The sequence below is a fragment of the Rhipicephalus microplus genome, chromosome 2 (assembly GCF_043290135.1).
Source record: "Rhipicephalus microplus isolate Deutch F79 chromosome 2, USDA_Rmic, whole genome shotgun sequence".
NCBI classification, from domain to species: domain Eukaryota; kingdom Metazoa; phylum Arthropoda; class Arachnida; order Ixodida; family Ixodidae; genus Rhipicephalus; species Rhipicephalus microplus.
This window is the reverse complement of record NC_134701.1, coordinates 295,617,598-295,635,361: the sequence shown is the minus strand read 5'-3', so window position 1 is coordinate 295,635,361 and position 17,764 is coordinate 295,617,598. Positions and strand designations below refer to the sequence as shown.

The 17,764-nt window shown below is 46.6% G+C and overlaps 2 pseudogenes; both read left to right on the top strand.

Moving 5' to 3' along the window:
* Window positions 1-70: 70 nt before the first annotated feature.
* On the top strand, window positions 71-5,045 carry LOC142783619 (uncharacterized; annotated as a pseudogene).
* A 2,451-nt stretch (window positions 5,046-7,496) lies between these two features.
* LOC119161923 (uncharacterized) lies at window positions 7,497-9,839 on the top strand (annotated as a pseudogene).
* The last annotated feature ends 7,925 nt before the right edge of the window (window positions 9,840-17,764 follow it).

The following is a 17,764-nucleotide window of genomic DNA, read 5'->3' as shown; positions in this document are numbered from 1 at the left end:
GGTACGTTGCAGCGTGACGTCACCTGTGCACGTGCAAGGCAGTGGTTGGCAAAACACTCTTGCCGGTGGCTGAGTGGGGTGCAGTCGCTCGGTGCTTGGGGCAAGTTTTTTTTTTAAAGCTTAATCTTCATCTCACAGTGGCAACATTAGCTGTGGTATGTGTCAGAGAACATCTAGGTGAGTGGTGAAGTGCGTGATGAAATATTTGCCACGTTGGCTAGCTGTTTATTTCGGAGAAGTGAACACACGTGGCGGCCTGTGCGAAGAACAGCGGCATCTTAAAAAATGTGCAGTGTTGACTGTGTTGTGTAGTATGCGTTGAGAAAGGCATCGACAATATTGGTTCACCTTTACGGACGGTGAAACTGTGAATATTGTGTGTGGGTGTGTGAAGTGTGAATAACGCGATGCGTCCTGTTTACGAAAACACTGGTATTCGTTGTGGGCCGTTTGCAGTAAGCAGTTGTCGATACTTTACAATCTGACATTTTAGTCAAGGTAAAAATGCATTTGACGCGATTGTTTGCGAGTGGGTACATCTCAGCGTATGCACGGTGTGCAGAAAAACAAAAGTGCATGATCTCCGGGTGATATATACGACTACGCGTGAGCTATAATCATGTTGTAGCTTCTTCATTCCGACACATACCGGTGCTTTCTATGCCGTTGCACAAAAACACTCCACGGAGTATTTCAGCACGCCGTGCTCGGGCCTGTCACGCACAAACAGTCTCGGAAAGGTGTGCTCGCAACATTTTACCACATGCAAACCATACAATACGCGTTATGTTAACGCCAGCGCTGAGAGCACGCTGTGGAGCATCTGCTGTTTTGTTTGCCCCATAAGTTTTACGTCACTACCACCACACTTCTCACAATGCATTGGGATAGTATAGGGCCTCTCCTTAGTTTTTACTTCCTCCATGGCCTCTCCTATATTTTTCCTTCCTCCATGCTATAGTGCCTAGAATATACTGGCTAGTATAGTGCTGTACGCCAGTCCTTTTCAATGGAGGAGGGTGGCACAGATTTGGATGAATGCCCGCGGTGGCTGCGAGGAGTGCTGCCAAGCGGGTGAGTGCTGACGGCGTGTGTCGTCTGCTTGGCACAGCCGATTTGCAGGAGTGTTGTGGATTTCTATGTTCATGTTTTTAGTGTTATTACCGATTTGTGTGTTTGTTGTTCGTGTTGTCAAAGGGTGAGTAAGTGGCTGTCGTGTTTCTGTGCCTGTCACAACAGGAACTATGAGGTGAATGATAGAATGTCGAAGTCAAAGCGATCGAAGGAAAGGACCTGCTTCGTACCGTTCTGTACAACTGATTACCGTTCGAACAAACAGCGATTATCATTATTCACGGCCCCAGCAGATGAAGCACGTCTCGCGGAATGGGACAGCAGGATAAATAGGGCGGACTGGAAACTGACACCAGCTGCTGTGGTTGGTGAGAGACACTTTGATGAGAGTTTTATCGAGCGTGTGCTCATCATCACCGTGAACGGTGTGGTCAACAAGATACCCCGCGACAACCCGTACCTCAAACCTAATGCGGTGCCCACCATATTCCCTAAATATCCTCAGCACCTTGTTCCAAAAATGCCAACGAAACGAAAAACAAAGAATTTTTGCCTTCAGCATGCCATTCCAGCAGAGCACCAAGTTGATTGCCTCAGAAGCGATCTCTGCCAAAAATCTTGTGCTGAGTATAATTATTCTGTACCTAAAAAATGCGCCGCACAAGGTGGACCATAAACCGAAAGCAAGCAAAACATTGAAGCTCACCACCCAGAATCCACCAATCGACACCCATTCTGTGACGTAAATATTCCTGACTTTTGGCTGAAAGTGCCGTCTCTGCCAGCAGGAACAGTAGTAGCGTATGCGTACTGTGAAAGTGAAGCGAATAATTTCTCTACGCTGTTCATAAAAAAAATGGTATACTTTGAAAAGCCTTTGGCCGAACGGCAATCAGTAGTCGCAATGGTATACCTCAGAGGACGAGAGAAGTCAAAGCGAATTCTCACACGTAGTGATGAGGCTGAAGCCCTCATCAAAAAATTTTCAGTGAGAGCTCTTTGCGGTGGTTGCAGCTTAAACCCAGTTTCGTTGAAACACAACTCGTTCAGAGGCATGTTTTTTTTTTTTTCTGATGAAGGGAAGGAAGGAAGTATGTTTATTTACAGAAAGGCAGAGAGGTCGGCCTGAGCGATAGTTTGCTCTAGCCTGCTACTCTACACTGGGGGAAGGGAAAGGGGAAAAGAAAGATTAATGGATGACGATGGTGAGATAGAGAGGTGAGTATGTAGTGTTCTTTCTAGCGGAGACACATTTTAGAGCCGCGCACATAGACCAGTCGTTTCTAAAAAGGTAATAACTGCTCTTGTGACCGCAGTTGCACTGTTGGTGTCTGGCCAAGGGCCCAACATGGTCTCATCAGTTAATGACCTACTGCGATATTGTTCAGTAGAAGAAATCAGTGTTTGTCGTTCACGTGCGTATGCTGGGCAGACACAAAATATGTGCTCAAGTGTTTCTGACACATCACAGTGTTCACAATTAGGACCGGTGTCACTGCGACCGATGATATGTGCGTAACGTCTAGTGTACGCTACACCAAGACGAATGCGGTGGATCATACTTGTGAGTTGCCGTTTCAATTTAGGAGGCATGCGGAACCTCATTTCCGGGTCCCATTTGTGAAGTCGCTGGTGTCGCCGTTCCGGTTTGGTCCAGTGCTGAAGTGTGTAGCTGCGCATCACGCAGCGAAGCAGAGCGTTCGTGTCAGCTCGTGAAAACGCAATGCGTACTTCGGGGGCACTGCTTAAGGCATTTTTAGCTTGAGCGTCTGCCTCTTCGTTTCCTACCACGCCGCAATGAGCGGGAATCCACTGGAAAGTTATAGGATGGCCATTTGTTGAAGCAACCTGAATAAGTTCTGTGATTTCTATTGCCAAGCTGTAATATGGACCTTGCTTCATGATGCAATTAATGGTTTGCAAAGCGGGTTTGGCATCACAGAAAATCGTCCAGGCTCGAGGTCGCTCTCCAGAAATAAACCTTATTGCCTCTCGGATAGCGACAAGCTCTGCGGCAGTTGATGTGGTTTTATGGTCCACTTTGAATCGACGAGCGATATCCATGTCTGGGATGACAAAGGCTGCGGCGGAGGTGTTTAGCGTGGTGGATCCGTCGGTGTACACGTGCAGAGAATCACTGTACGTTGTATAAATGTGATATAGGGTTAGTTGTCTGAGGCCAACAGAAGAAATGAGCGACTTCTTCGTAATTCCAGGTATCGCAAAAGAGATAGGTGGTTTAGGCAGAATCCATGGTGGCACTGCAGGGGCATTTGGCGGAGAAAACCTTGGTGGTATAATATTTTCATGCCGCAATATTACATTCGAGAAACTGCAATCTGGGTGAGTGGCGGGTAGTACTGACAGTGGGTGCTGTCTGTGTCTGCTCAGTAATCGTAGGTGAACTCTAAGTGGCTCGCAGAGCATGTATACACTGATGGGACAAGCCCGAGCCTCTGCGATTGTCCCATTTGTTGAAGTGCAGCGTGGTAGACCCAAGCATCTTCGTAAGCATTGAGCTTGAACACTCTCGAGTGTCTTCACACAACTAGATCCCATATTGGAAAGCACCGGCATGCTGTATCGAATGTATCCCACAAATAGAGCATTGTATAATTGAAGTAGCGATGATTCTGATGGGCCCCATCTTGCTCCTGCTACGTGGCGAAGAATGAGAGCAAAGCTCTTCAATTTAGATTTAAGTACGGCGACATGCCTCGTCCACGATAGATCTCTGTGTACGACAACCCCAAGGAACTTGTGGTGCATTACAGCAGGTATCGCTGTCCCATTAATAATTATCGGGTATTGCGACATATGCTTGCGCGTGAACGCAAGCACTGCGCATTTGTCGATTGAAAGAGTGAGCCCCTGACGTCGTAGATATTTGTATGTGATCGTCACTGCACGCTGTAGTCGAGCTCGCAATTGCGGACGAGTAGTTCCGGATGCCCATATGCATATGTCATCAGCGTATGCAGTGATCTTCACCGTGCTGGGAAGTTCTGCTGCTAGGCCGATCATTGTGACATTGAATAGGATCGGGCTGAGAACTCCTCCTTGGGGAACACCACGATGAACCTTATATCGATCGGTGTCTCCGTTACTTGTCGTCATGTAAATGGTGCGGTCCCTAAGGTAGCTAAAAATCCAAGCGTACAGTCGTCCACCGATGTCGAAATCTTCCAGTGCGTCAAGGATCGCATAATGCAGCACATTATCGTAGGCACCCTTAATGTCTAAGAAGACCGCCGCCACTAGTCTGCGTCGGCTTCTTTCCTCTTCAACTCTGGTGATCAAGTCGACCACACCATCAATGGCAGATCGGCCTCTTCTGAAGCCGTTCATAAATGCAGGAAAGGAGTTGTTGCTCTCTAGAAGCCACTCTAATCGTGCCAGTACCATTCTTTCCATCACTTTTCCGACGCAGCTGGCTAACGCGATTGGTCTGTAGGAAGAAAGTGCATAAGGACACTTTCCCGGCTTGAGCAGTGCAATAATGCGACTGCATTTCCAGTTAGCTGGGACTTCTCCTGACTCCCATGAGGTGTTATAATGAGATAACAGGATATGTCGTGCTTCTGTATCAAGATGGTTGAGTGCAGCATACGTGATTCCGTCAGGTCCTGGTGCCGATGATCGGCGGGAGGCAGAAATCGCAGCGTCAAGCTCATGTATTGTAAAACGTACATCAAGGCGGTCGTCAGACGATGGAGGCACAATGGTAGTAAGAAGCTCATTAGTGGCAAGATCATCAGTGGTGTCCACGATGAGGCTACAGAAGTCACTGGCTATCTCAACTTCTGTCCGTCCCTGATGTAGAGCAACAGCTTGAAATGGTTGATGTTGTTGGGGAGTTGTCTGCAAACTTCGTACCACCCGCCAGATCTTAGATAGAGGTTGCCTGGGGTCCAGAGATCCACAGAAATTTCTCCAACGTTGCCTGTCAATCTTGTCAAGATGCCGAAGAACATGTCGTTGAGCTCGACGACAGGCGGAAAGGTCTGAAGGTGACTTCGTTCGTCTGTATCGTCGTTCGGCACGGCGACGGATTGCACGAAGGGCCTCGTATTGGGAGTCAACTGCTGATCTCTGCATCGGTAGGTTAACCTGTTTGGTTGTGTCACGCAGTGAAGAAGCAATGATGTCTTCTACCTCGGATGGATCAGTCGTGTGTTCACAGCCAGACTTGACAGATGCCTTGAACAGTGTCCAGTCGGTTTGACGGATGTAGCGTGTGTGAGTGCGGCGAAACCACCTGAACTGAACATAGGTTGGAAGGTGGTCACTGCCGCGAGTGTCCAAATCTGTGCACCAACATGCGGAAGACAGAAGGTTTCTGGAAACGAAACAGAGGTCGAGGCAGCTGCTGTAGGACGTGCCACGAACAAATGTAGGTGATCCGTCGTTGAGCACGCTTAGTCCATAGTTGTATATAAAATTGGCTAAATCCCTTCCGCGATAATTCGTTGTAGTGCTACCCCAGAGAGGATGATGTGCATTGAAATCGCCGATCACAATGTGTGGCCTTTGTGCTGATTGAAGAATGGTCCCCAGGTGGAAGCAGTCCATCTGTGCGCTTGGGTGTATGTATCCTATTACGGAGAATGTTCGCTTTTTATGTGTTATAGTCAGGCTCACGTAATCATTGCTGGTATGCGACGCGACTTCATGTCTCAAGAATGTCAAATCACGGCGTATACAAACGAGAACTTTGCTCGTATGTTGATCACTCCGGGACCAAATCTGGATATATCCAGATATACGAAAAGGTGAAACCATATTCGGTTCACATATAACGATAACAGGAAATTTATATTTAAAAACCCATTGTCTGAAGTCTGACAGACGGCCACGTAGGCCACGAGCATTCCATTGCATAACAAGCGACTGGCGCATGCGTTCTTCGAACATCAGTGCCATGTTCACTTACTGAAGAACCAGTAGAAGAGGCTCCAAAACCTCAAGTAGCTGCACAGCCGCCTTAGCAGCGGGAGTGTTTAGGCTGCTGAGAATCTTACGCATCGAACCCACCAAATTTTTAAGCATAGCCTTGACATCTGTGTTGTCCATCTTCTTGTTTTCTTCATTGGAGGTAGGGGCACTATGTGGTGATGGCGCTACCGTAGCTCTTGAGGGTAGTGAAGGCCACTGAGTTTCCGACGTGGGGAGAGCCAATGACTGGTTACATTGTACTTGCGTGGACTGTATTGGCATTTGAGCATCTGTATCCTCCTTTCTGGCCGACAAAAGTAGGCTAGGAGGTGGTGAGGGCACGGTTTTGTGTGTCGAATTCGATAAGCTATGAGCACTGCTGCTTCGTTTGCGTCGATGTCGCGAACGATGTTTACGGCGCCGTACAGCCCTTGCAGCTTCTCTGTGAGTGGAGTGGTCTCGAACCATCTTCTTCAGGATACTAATTTCATTCCTCATTTTGGGACATTCCTTTGATGTTGCGTCGTGGGCACCTGAGCAGTTTGGGCATTTGGCCACAGCATTGCAGTTATCACCATCATGAGGGCCACCGCAATGCTTGCAGGTTACTGCACCCTTGCAAACTGCACTAACGTGCCCAAATTTCATGCATTTATGACATTGCAGAGGTTTTGGTACGTAAGGACGTACCGAGTGCCTCACGTACCCAACTTTTACATGTGTGGGTAACGTGTTCGACTGAAACACTACTTTAACACATCGCGTGCGTCCAAAGCGGTGGAAGCCAAGCACGGGAGCCGACGATGACAGCAGTTTCTCGAGACTCGAGTCTGTTATCTCCTCATCCACATCGTATATAACTCCTGTTGTCGTTTCTTCGTCGTACGCGGAGAATGCGCGAACCGGAATATTTCCTAATCGAACAATCGCTTTCAGCGTGTCCATTAAGGCCTTCGTAGTGACCTCCACGGACAGTATGTTCTTTCGGGTATTTATGCGTATTTCTACGACTTTCCCTGGAGCGATGAGCTCAAAGTACTCTGTCAGGCTCTGCCTATTTAGAGAGTTCAATATGTCTGTCTTCGATGTCGGCACATACGAAATGGTGTACGACCGCATGCTACTCGCCTTTGTCTGTGCTTGCCGGCTAGTGGGCGATGTCCGGCTGATTTTCCTCTTCAGGCGTCGGCTTGGTACGACCACGTAGTCGCTGTCCGAAGCCATATCTTCAACGGAGGAGTCATCAGAATTGTCATCGTGGGCCCCGCTTGGGCCGGGGTGAGAACTTGCGTCAGACGCACTATGATGTGGTCGGCCCGGTCCCGGTTGCTGGATGGGGTTTTGATCCCCCATTCTAAGGGGGAACGCCCCTTCGAGGTGTGTCGATTATTGAAAAAACTTGGCAAGAGAATTAGGAAACTCACAGAGCTCGAAGCAGAGGCTGTTCTCTGTGACAACTTCTTCCTTTTTCTGATGAATGTTTGATAACAGTGCAGTCAGATGGAAAGCCTTGTGGTTTTTGTAAGTACCAGAGGGTTCTGGTTCAAAACCAGACCTGCAAGAGGAAAAAAAAAGACCAACAAAAGTGCAAGAGATGATGCTGAAAAGATGCACTGTAAGAACATTTTCCGCAATTTGTTAAGAATCAAAAAGAGACTCGCGAACGCAAAAAAACAGGTGTCTCGTATGAAAGCGCGAAATGAGACAGTTAGCAGAGAGGCATTCGAAACTAATATTAGGTCTCTTCTCCCAAAACAACTTGCTGTCAAGACCTGCTTCGTTGCCACACGACGAAAGTCTCATAAAGGCATGTAATACGATGAGTGGATTGTGGAATGTCATGATGAAGATGCGAAGCCCAAAGTTGTATGAACATCTCCGCAAAGAAGCCATCATGGTGCTGCCTGGGAGAACTTGTCTGCGAAGGTCTTTGGCCTCAGTGCCAATATTTTAAAGCCTTGACTGAGAAGACGAAGACCATGGATGTTTACAGTAGTCATGGTGGTTTTGTCATTGACGAGGTCAAGCTCTCCAAGCACCTAAATGTAAAATTAGCTGGTGAGTATATATCTCTACATCCCATATATTGTAAAGTGCTGGGCACATCAAGAAACAACCACTATGATTTTGCTCTAGAGAAGTGCATTATAAAAGTGGCATGCGCGTGTTAAAAGGGCTCTGCTAATTTAAAGACAACTATTTTTTATAGAAGTTAATGTATAAAAGAATATATGAATATTTCAAGAAAGTTTTAGCCATCGCCAAAGTAAGTTGTGTCAACGCGCTTCGAACTTCTATATGACTCAAGCGCTACATGCTATGCACGGGAAGGAGAATGAAAAGTAATAAATGCAATTTATTGTGCGCTGTCTTCCTGGGTGCTTAGAGTAGGAGGTCGCTTATTATAAGATGTGCTCTAGGCAGGACTTCTGAAGAACCTATGGCAAAAACTTTCAAATCACTAAAACTGTGATGTTTGCTTGCCACCTTCGCAATTGTTTTTTTTTGTGCGTGTGTGTGCAGAAATTTAAGGTGCCTATCATATTGCTACAAGCATATTGCCAATGTCCAGGACCGAAAGGCTATCACGGTTCGAGCTCTCATCTCAAGTTGTCAGCACTGCAACCGCTGCTTTAATTATATCTTTTACTGCCATCAACCTTGTTGGACAGGCGTCTCGTCGTCACGCAACAATATCATCATGGCAGAGATGACATTATAATTTAATGAAAGAAAACAGCTGCATTTCAGTAAAATAGGACAAGTAATTCTAGCGGAGAGCCCACAACTGCTGTGAGATATCCAAAAATTAACCGCATCGCAGTATTGCGGGACAATAAAAAAAAATTATCTCCAACGAAACCGATCGAAAAAGAGTGCAGTGCTTGCACGAGACGACCAGAATCAATAAGATTTTTCTTTTCTTTTTTTTTGCGTCCTGGGAGTGCGAGCAAAACTTATCGTGGCAGCACGCACTCAGCACATGTTATTGAAGAAAATAATGTTAGCACCATTGCAATTACTGTGGAAATCAGCGGCGACATTCTGGCATTTGCGCTCCACAGTACATTGGTTTCAGCTCCTACACTATGGTTTCGGTTTAATTTCGTAACTCCACAAGGAATTGCCAATGGCAGCTTTTTTTTTTTTTTTGAACTTTCAATGAGCCAATGTGCTAGCTTTTTTTCAGTAAGGACTTTGATTCTAGCTCTTATTCAACTCGACCGCTTGTTTCTGCTCTTTAAATAGGTAATTTGAATTTCTTATTTGCTGCCTTAAATTATGGCTCTGCTGATCTTAAAAAGCCTGCCACTAAAAAAAAAAGTAATTTTGAAAGCAGCGTGCAAATATCGCATTTTCCCTACTTCTGGGGATCTTCGGTCAAATTTCTTGAAAAGCCCCAGTATTCTAACTATCTTAAAAATGTGCCAGAAAATGAGACTGAAAGTATATTCTCTGCTATTGTTTTTTGAAATTCAGGTCACATTGAAGGCTTTGTGGACCTCAGAGATAATACTCCGTTTCACCAAAATAATGTGCTGGTGGATCACGGCATGGTGGTGCTGTTTCAGCCATTCACTGGTGAGCAGACTTACGTTTCTTCCTTTCTTTTTTTTTTCTTTTTGTCTTTAGCGACTGTGCAACAGCAATGTGAGGTGTGCACTTTCAGATGGTACTTATACCATGTTTGTGCAGGGAACTGGACACAGATCCTGGGTGTCTTTGCCTCCAAGTCCAATGTGAAGTTCGCGACGCTGGCGAAAATCATTGTGAAAACAGCCATACTAGCGAAAAAAGCTGGTCTATTTGTAGACTGCATAGCGTGCGATGGCGCCAGCTGGAATAGAAGCATGTGGTGGCTCTTATGCATACAGGGTACAATTTTATTTTCCAGATATCCTCATTATGATTTTTTTATGATTGTGTTCTACTTTAGTGGATGCTCTAAATTTAGTTTTTTTTACAAGTTCTGATTAAGTAAGCCTCAATTTTTATGGGGTGTTCATTTTTAAAATTCTTTTACCACGTTCTTCAAGCCATGTATGGAGCAGCACGGAACACCCAGTCGATCTGAAAATACAACTGTTCTTTGTGTCAGATTTTCCACACTTACTAAAAAACGTGAGAAATGGATTTATTGAAAAAGGATATCTGACACCAGCCGGACATGTCCACGGTGGCATCATTCAAGTAGCTTTCAAAGCGGACCGAGAAAGTGTTACGTTAAAAGTGATGCCGAGCATTACAAATGCACACATTATGCCAAACTGTTTTGAAAAAATGAAGGCGAACATCACATTCCAGCTCTTCAGTGACCAGGTCATAAAAGGAATTTTTGTGTACATGGAGCACATTCAATCTACGTATCAGACTGCGCAGCCGACTGTAGACTTTGTCAAAAGAATGAATCGCCGGATTCGTGTCGTGACGTCACGGACAAGCGAAAAAGCACTCAATCCTGACACTCCTAACATTCACTTCCTGACAGGATTTCTTGAGTACTTGAAAGAGTGGGAGCAGCACGCAAAACCAGCCAGTGGCGGATTTCTTACAGAAAGCACAGCTTCTGGACCAAGAGTTACAATCAAGAGTACCCTTGATTTGTTGTCCTACTTGACATCTACACATGGCTTCAAATATCTTTTGACGTCCTGCTTAAGCCAGGGTAAGCTAGAGAACCTGTTTGGCATGATCAGACAATCATCAGGATGCAATGCTCACCCAACAGTTTCACAGTTTCTCGTGACTGTAAATTTACTGGCGTTCTACAACCTTGCAACGCCACCCAGAGGAGGCAACTGCCCCCCAGACGTCGTCAAACCGCTGCTCAGCCCAAATGAGTTCTCTCCAACAACGAACCTCGTGGACACGATAGATAGCATTCTTGACAGTGGAAGCATCAATGACGCAGAGAATGTCATTCAGTCACTTTTGTCTAGTGACCATCAATCGTACATCGAAAAAAAGAGTAACAGTGCTTTGATATACTATGTCGCAGGCTATGTTGCTCGAAGGATTATCAGCAAAAACTCTTATCTACAGTGTGCAGGCTGCCTTTGTGTAAGTAAAGCTGAAGCAAGTATCAAAGCTGCTTCATACTTCACAACTCATTTTGACAATGGAGGCCTTGTGTATCCTATTTAGAACTTATAAACCGCTGTAAAGGGTATGGAAGACGCTTTCACTGTTTTTTTTAGCAGAAACCTGCTACATGAAGCAAGTCTAGTTGAAGTTTCAAGCCAGCTGCACACTATGGTCTTCCATCAACTGGGATGCTCACAACATGAAAAGGCAGCTTCGGCAGCTGTTGTCAATTTCTATGTTCTCTTGAGGTTTCATTTTTTTTTTTTGTTGTTAAAGGCATCAACAAAGAGAGCGATGCTCGGAGGGAACGGCAAAAGCTACTTCAACTGCGCGGCTGCCAATAAATCTATTTTAATTTTTATTCTTAGTGTGCTCAATAAATGAATACTTATGCATGTTGTTACGTTTCAATAAAAAATTTCTTACCTTTAAAATATAGAATATTCCTGTACTTCCTGACGTTAACCATTGAAAAAAAGGCTACACATGTTTGACATGGAACACCAGCAGCCATCTTTACAGGCGATAGGAAATAGGCAGAGGGTGCAAAAAAGCCACTTACAGACACCTGCTCTCCCTCCTTGAAGCTACGACACTTGTCTCCTACAGAAACCACAAAAGCACTTCCGCCCACCCCTACCGCCTTCATAGCACATGTATTGCACCCTCCAAGACAGTAATAATAAAGAACACTTGCAAAGTGTGTTCGGCGGAAGCTTATGCCCATTTAGACGTGGTTGGTCTAGCTCCCTCAGCTTGCTTGAGTGGGCAGATTGTGGCCGAAATACTGGGGAGATATGTGCGCGTGGGAGCCATCCATCTAACTCAACGTGCTTTACGAGACGTCTGATGAGGGAGCGCTGCCGCGCGCACCACTGTGGCATCTTATGATTGCTGAGAAAGGATAAGAGCGCCTTATAATACTCTCATCACTCAGGCATTTCATTCAAATTATGGTACAGATGATTAACCATGCGAAGATGAAACATGCGGCCCCGGTGTCACCACGTTCTGTGATCTATCAAAGTACCTTCTCTTGCAAGGTTTGATTTTTTTGTCACTGTCTTTTATGAGTGTGAACCTCATACATGCAGTTAGGTTAGCTTATACGATACTAAGCACACCTAAATGCCTTTTCGGAGTGGTGCTTCATGCTGCGGTTGGTATATCTCGAGCTATATGTGCTGACATAAGCTAAAGAGAAGCCAGTGCAAGTACGAAAATTCTTTGAAGCAGGGCATGCTATCGTCTAAGGCACACCGTGAGTAGGAGACATTAAGAGATTTGGCCCTATAAACTCCGCCGATGTCATGTATAGCGGCACAATTGAGTTTCAGTAAAATAAATCAGCCTACGGTTGCTTCACCAAACAAAATATTCCACTTATAGCATCAAAACGAGCAGCAGTTCCCTTGCCGATGCTTTTAAAACACGGCGGGCTATGAGAAGCGGGCGGCACCCTTCCGCGATGCAGCGCTCCAAGCGGCTTTTCGAGACGGAGAGAGAGTCGCGTCTTCTGCCAACGCCGACTAAATTTCAAGGCCGAAAGGCTGCCCCAGTGACGTCAGAGGTTGGGGGCCCAGTTGCCCAACTGAGCATGCTCAGTAAGACTTTTTTTTCCACGTCTTATATTCATCCCAATCAAGCCGCAGCAGCTGCGAGAGCGGGAGCGTTCGTTCTCCTAAAACGTGAACGAAACACAGGCTTTCCGCCGCGTTCGCAGCGTAACTGGGCCCCCACCCTCTGACGTCACTGCGGCAGCCTTTCGGCCTTGAAATTTAGTCGGCGTTGCTTCTGCATCACATTCAAATGTAAACAAGAGAGGAGAATTCGCCCAGTCAATATGGCCGACTTCCGGCTTCACAACAAGTGACGTCAGGGCCTCTCCTAAGTTTTTTTCCTTCCATAATGGTTTCTATAGGGTCTACCAGGTTTTGCAGAGACTCTGGTGGGTATAGAAGTCCCCTTAGATCCCAATCTCTAGTTGCCTGCCTTGGCAGCTCGTTCAGTCATTTGGGCAATCCTCCAACGTGCTAGGGCTATCGGGACACTTCTTTGCTGGTACGTATTTTGATAAAGCAGAATTCCGGCTTTTTCCTTCTCTAGGCAAACTCTTCGATATATATTTGGGCAGGTTTAAGAATAAGTTGCATACTGCATCATCTATTGAACTAGTCTTGTCACGCTGCATTCTTCCTGTTCTTTTACAATATACACGAATTCTCGCACGCTGATTCTAAAAACCAAGTGAGAAGACATAATTTTCAGGTAAATAAATGTATTTATCGAAAAGCAATGGCCGAGGTTTTCAGAGTGCCACAACGCGTTCAATATCTCCACTTGCCGATGCCTTCCACACATGCACACAAGCCTTTCTGCCCTTAAATAAATTCAAAACATTTACCATGCGTCGAAATGTTTTTCGCAGACAGCGGAATTTTTCTGGAGTGTTTTCACGCTCTTGCAATTGTGTGTACCCATTTTGCTAACCTCTTTTTGCATGCCAAAGCGTACAAAAAAGGAAAAAATTTTGAGCGCACTATCTGTATCCCGCGTGGCCAGCAGCCTCCCCCGGCAAACACTGCACCTGCAGCTGTGTCTACCGCGCTAACAGCAGCGCTTCCGATCGCCGCGCTATATCACGACCTAGCGGAGATCTCGCGCAGTGCTCAGCAAGGGAAACACGGCTCCCTTTTCACACCTCCCTATTCTAGCCACCCTAACGATACCCTGCTACCATCTCGGCGTTTTGATGGCGGATAGCTGCTGGTGTTAATGTGTTAATGCAACTGTTTGGTGTAGTATCGTGCAGCGGACGCACCGCGCAGAGAACACAGGGCACGGCGCCGCCCGACACGGGGTACGCAGCAGCCAAGCAGGAGCTCTCTTTTATGTACACAAGCATCACTATATATACATATGTACAACGCCCCTAGGGGCCAGCCAACCGGTTCGAAAATCGGAACCGAAACCTCGATACCACATCATCCCCTCCCCCCCCCCCCCCTTGAAATAAAGAGCATTCGGGGTTGTACCACTTAACAAGATGAAAAACAAACAGAATAAAAATGTACAGCATGCACACTAAAACAAGAAGTGAAGCACACTGACGATTGTACACATAGCACAGTGCATAATGTAATGCAGTGGGCATAGCACAACGAATTATGAACAATTAAAACATGTATAGCATGCAGACCAACAGTACAACAGCAAGGCACACTGCCAAATCACCACTACATCATCCCCTCCCCGAGAAAGGATGTGTGCATAGTCATTGTCCTGTTGAGTCTACGGCGACGCCACCTGTAGTGATGCCATTTTCACGACGGGCACTGTCGCTGCCCAAAGCAGTCTGGTGGTACGTAATAATCAGCCCATGTGCTGTCCTTCCAGTGTACTTCTGGCACAGTAGGGACCGGAACAAGCATGCCATGAAGCTCCAATGGAGCACGGTTCGGCGCCACCGATGCAGGCGCCTTGCAGAAAACCAAAACGAGCACGGCCGGCACAGACGTGACCGGGGGAAGCACCTCCACCGTACGCAGAACAGTGACCGCCTCCGGAATCCTGGCCGGCACGCTCGGTGGATGCATTTCCGGCAGACCGAGAACTGAAACAGCATCCCGGAGACCACCACCAGCCGAAAAAAGCACAGCTGGGGAAGAAGCAGCAGCAGGCAACACGGGAGCAGCAGGCACAACAGAGGGATGGACAGCTGATGCAGGTAAAGTATGGTAAGCATCAGCAGACCCGACCGAAACAGCCAGCACTCCCAGTTGAAATGTGTGCAGTCAGGGTATGCTCAACTGCAGGACACAAGGCAGGAGCAGGTGCCTCAGGAGCACGACCAGCTGGGATGCTGACAGATGCAGCACAAGCGAGCACACTCTCAGTATGGGCAGGAATTGTCGCTATACGTGAAGTCGAAGTGTGAACTGGTACAATGGACAAGATTTCTGCAGAACTCGGAGGGACCAATGGCACAGCAGGGTTGGTAGCATATTGTTGTAGCAGTATAAGTCAAGGACGACGAACGCCGCGGCGTTGATGCTCACGTCGCGTAATCGAGTCGGCCTGCAGAGCAGCCAGCTGCTACAACGCGCGGTCGACGCCCTTTTTTTCCCTGGCATGTTCCAACGCTGCCTGGACTGTGAAAGCAACCCACATCTGAACGAATGACCTAAGCAGGTCAGGGTAACGCAGGCCGTGCAAAATCTGGTCCTGTACCATTGTCTCTGCTGCGGCTCCGAAATCGCAGTTGTTGGCCAACCGCCGCAACACTAGTATAAATTGGACGGGAGTCTCGTCCTGTTCTTGAGCTCTCCGCCGGAATCGGAGCCCGTATGCAGAAAGTGTCTTCAGGCGGGGCGAAGTATGCGTCCAGAACGGCTAAAGCCTGCTGGCACGTGTCGCAATTTGCACCATCTCCTGAAGCCTGGACGCCTTCAGGCAGCGTCTGTTCGTCAGCAGCCTTGTAATATACGTCCAGTCCTTCCAGCCCGAGCGCATTGAGCAACAATGCCTTCTTCCTCTCCAGCGTTGCTTCTGGGGCCGCCGCGTCAATGTAAACTTGCAAGACGTGGCGTCATTTTATTCAAGATATTGGAGGAACGCCGGGGCACTAAAGAAAAACGGGGTGGAATGGCGGGGTTCATGTTGCTGGCAAGACAGAGCGACGGGAGATGAGCAGCAGCCGCAGCAGGCGTCATAAGGTAGCATCCAAAACAGAATGTTAACTTGTAGCCAACTTGTTGAGCAGCCAAAATACCCAAATGCAGGGGTAAAGTACGGGTGAGCGGCACAGCAGAAGTAGTCGGCAGGCAGAATGCTTACACTGTTCCTTGGTGTCCGTGGATCCGCAGAACTTGTCGCAAAAATGTAATACTGTGAGGCGGACGCGGCGCACGGAGAACACAGGGCACGGCACTGAAGCGCCGGCCGACACGAGGTACGCAGCAGCCAGTAGCCAAGCAGGAATTTCCTTTTATATACACAAGCATCACTATATATACATATTTACAATGCCCCCTAGGGGCCTACCAATCGGTTCCGAAACCCCGATACCACGTTTGGTTCGTTCACGAAGGCGGTTTTAGGCGTTGGTTCAGCGTGCTTTTCACCATTGCATCACTATGCATGGGTGACAATCATGTCGCGACATTGCTGGGAAAGAATAGGAAGCAGCAGACATTTTTTGAATTTTTAGAATAAACGTTCCTTTGTTTTTCGAGTTCAGATCAACTATATGTTTTTGATTTCACCACAACACAATTTTCGCTTTGACAAAATTTTTTCCACGCCCCTTCAGTTTCATAGTTGCGGGGTTCGACTGTAGTGCCAACAGGTGCCTCGCCTATCTGGTCTCAAATTTCCGGCTACATTGACCCGATATGCTCAAGCAAAGTTTGCCAACAAAATAAAATTCTCTTAAGTCGCCTTTGAATGATACGCACTTTGCAAAACGAAAGCAAGTTTGGCTGCTTTGGCAACACACTGAGGAAAAGAAAATGAGTGTAGGTGATCTGGTGTCAATAACACTGACCGAACAGTCACCCCTGAAGAACAATCGGTCCAGAAACGTCGGGTCAGTTTATAGTTTCTAAATTTTAACTTTAGAAACTTTGGACTATAAGTAACTGGATACTTTATTTTATTTGTGTGAGTTTTTTACGAAGTGTCAAAAGCGTAGGTGGTGCTTTATGTTTTGTGACATTTAGCTTGTTGCATGCACACACACGCATATATATATATATATATATATATATATATATATATATATATATATATATATATATATATATATATATATTGTACGCGGACGTTAGCCAGGGTTGGCGGGAGACGAGGCGGAAGAAGAGGTTAGAAATAAAGAAGATGGCTGACACCCCAGTCTAGTACTGGGTATTATTACAAATTGGTGCAGCTGCCTATACTTTCTGTGGGGACATTCAAGATGTGGGTGGACTTCACTATTGGAGCAAATCAACGCGGTGGCATCCGGATCTTGACCGCAACGCCTCAAGATGAAGAGGAACTAGCACTTCCGGAAGCAGTGAGCACTGACACATTTGTTTCCTATATGAGCACTAAAATGAAGCTTACTCCAGACCATTTACTTGCTAAAAGAACGGTGAGAATCAACATGTAACTTCAGGATTATGAGAATTTCGTGCTGACTCCAGTAAAAAAACGACGCGAAGCCTGCTACCGCTGCTTTGCCTGACAGTTCCGTCGAGCTGATCAACAAGTTTCTTGAACTGCACCAAGAACAGAATAGGCAGCAAAATGATTTAATGCGCTTGCTTGTAAACGCGACGGAAAGATTATACAGACCGAGCCGCAAACACGTGAAGCCAGTCTTGTTTGACGGAGAGTCTAGTAGTCCCGAGTCCTGGCTCACGTTTTACGAGTATGCATGCAATGAAAACTACTGGCACAGCGACGAAGATAAAGTGAAAAACATGCGACTATTCCTATTGGTCATAGCCGAGAGTTGGTACCAATGGCGTCTCAACGCTCACAGCAACAAACCATGGATAGAGTGGAAAGCAAGCTTTCTTAGCTCCTTCAGCGAGAACAAGGTGTTGCTACGGGACAAAGCAATCACGTTCAAATACAGGTCTGGATCTGCACTCAGCTATTTTTATGAGAAAAGGCCCTTGCTACA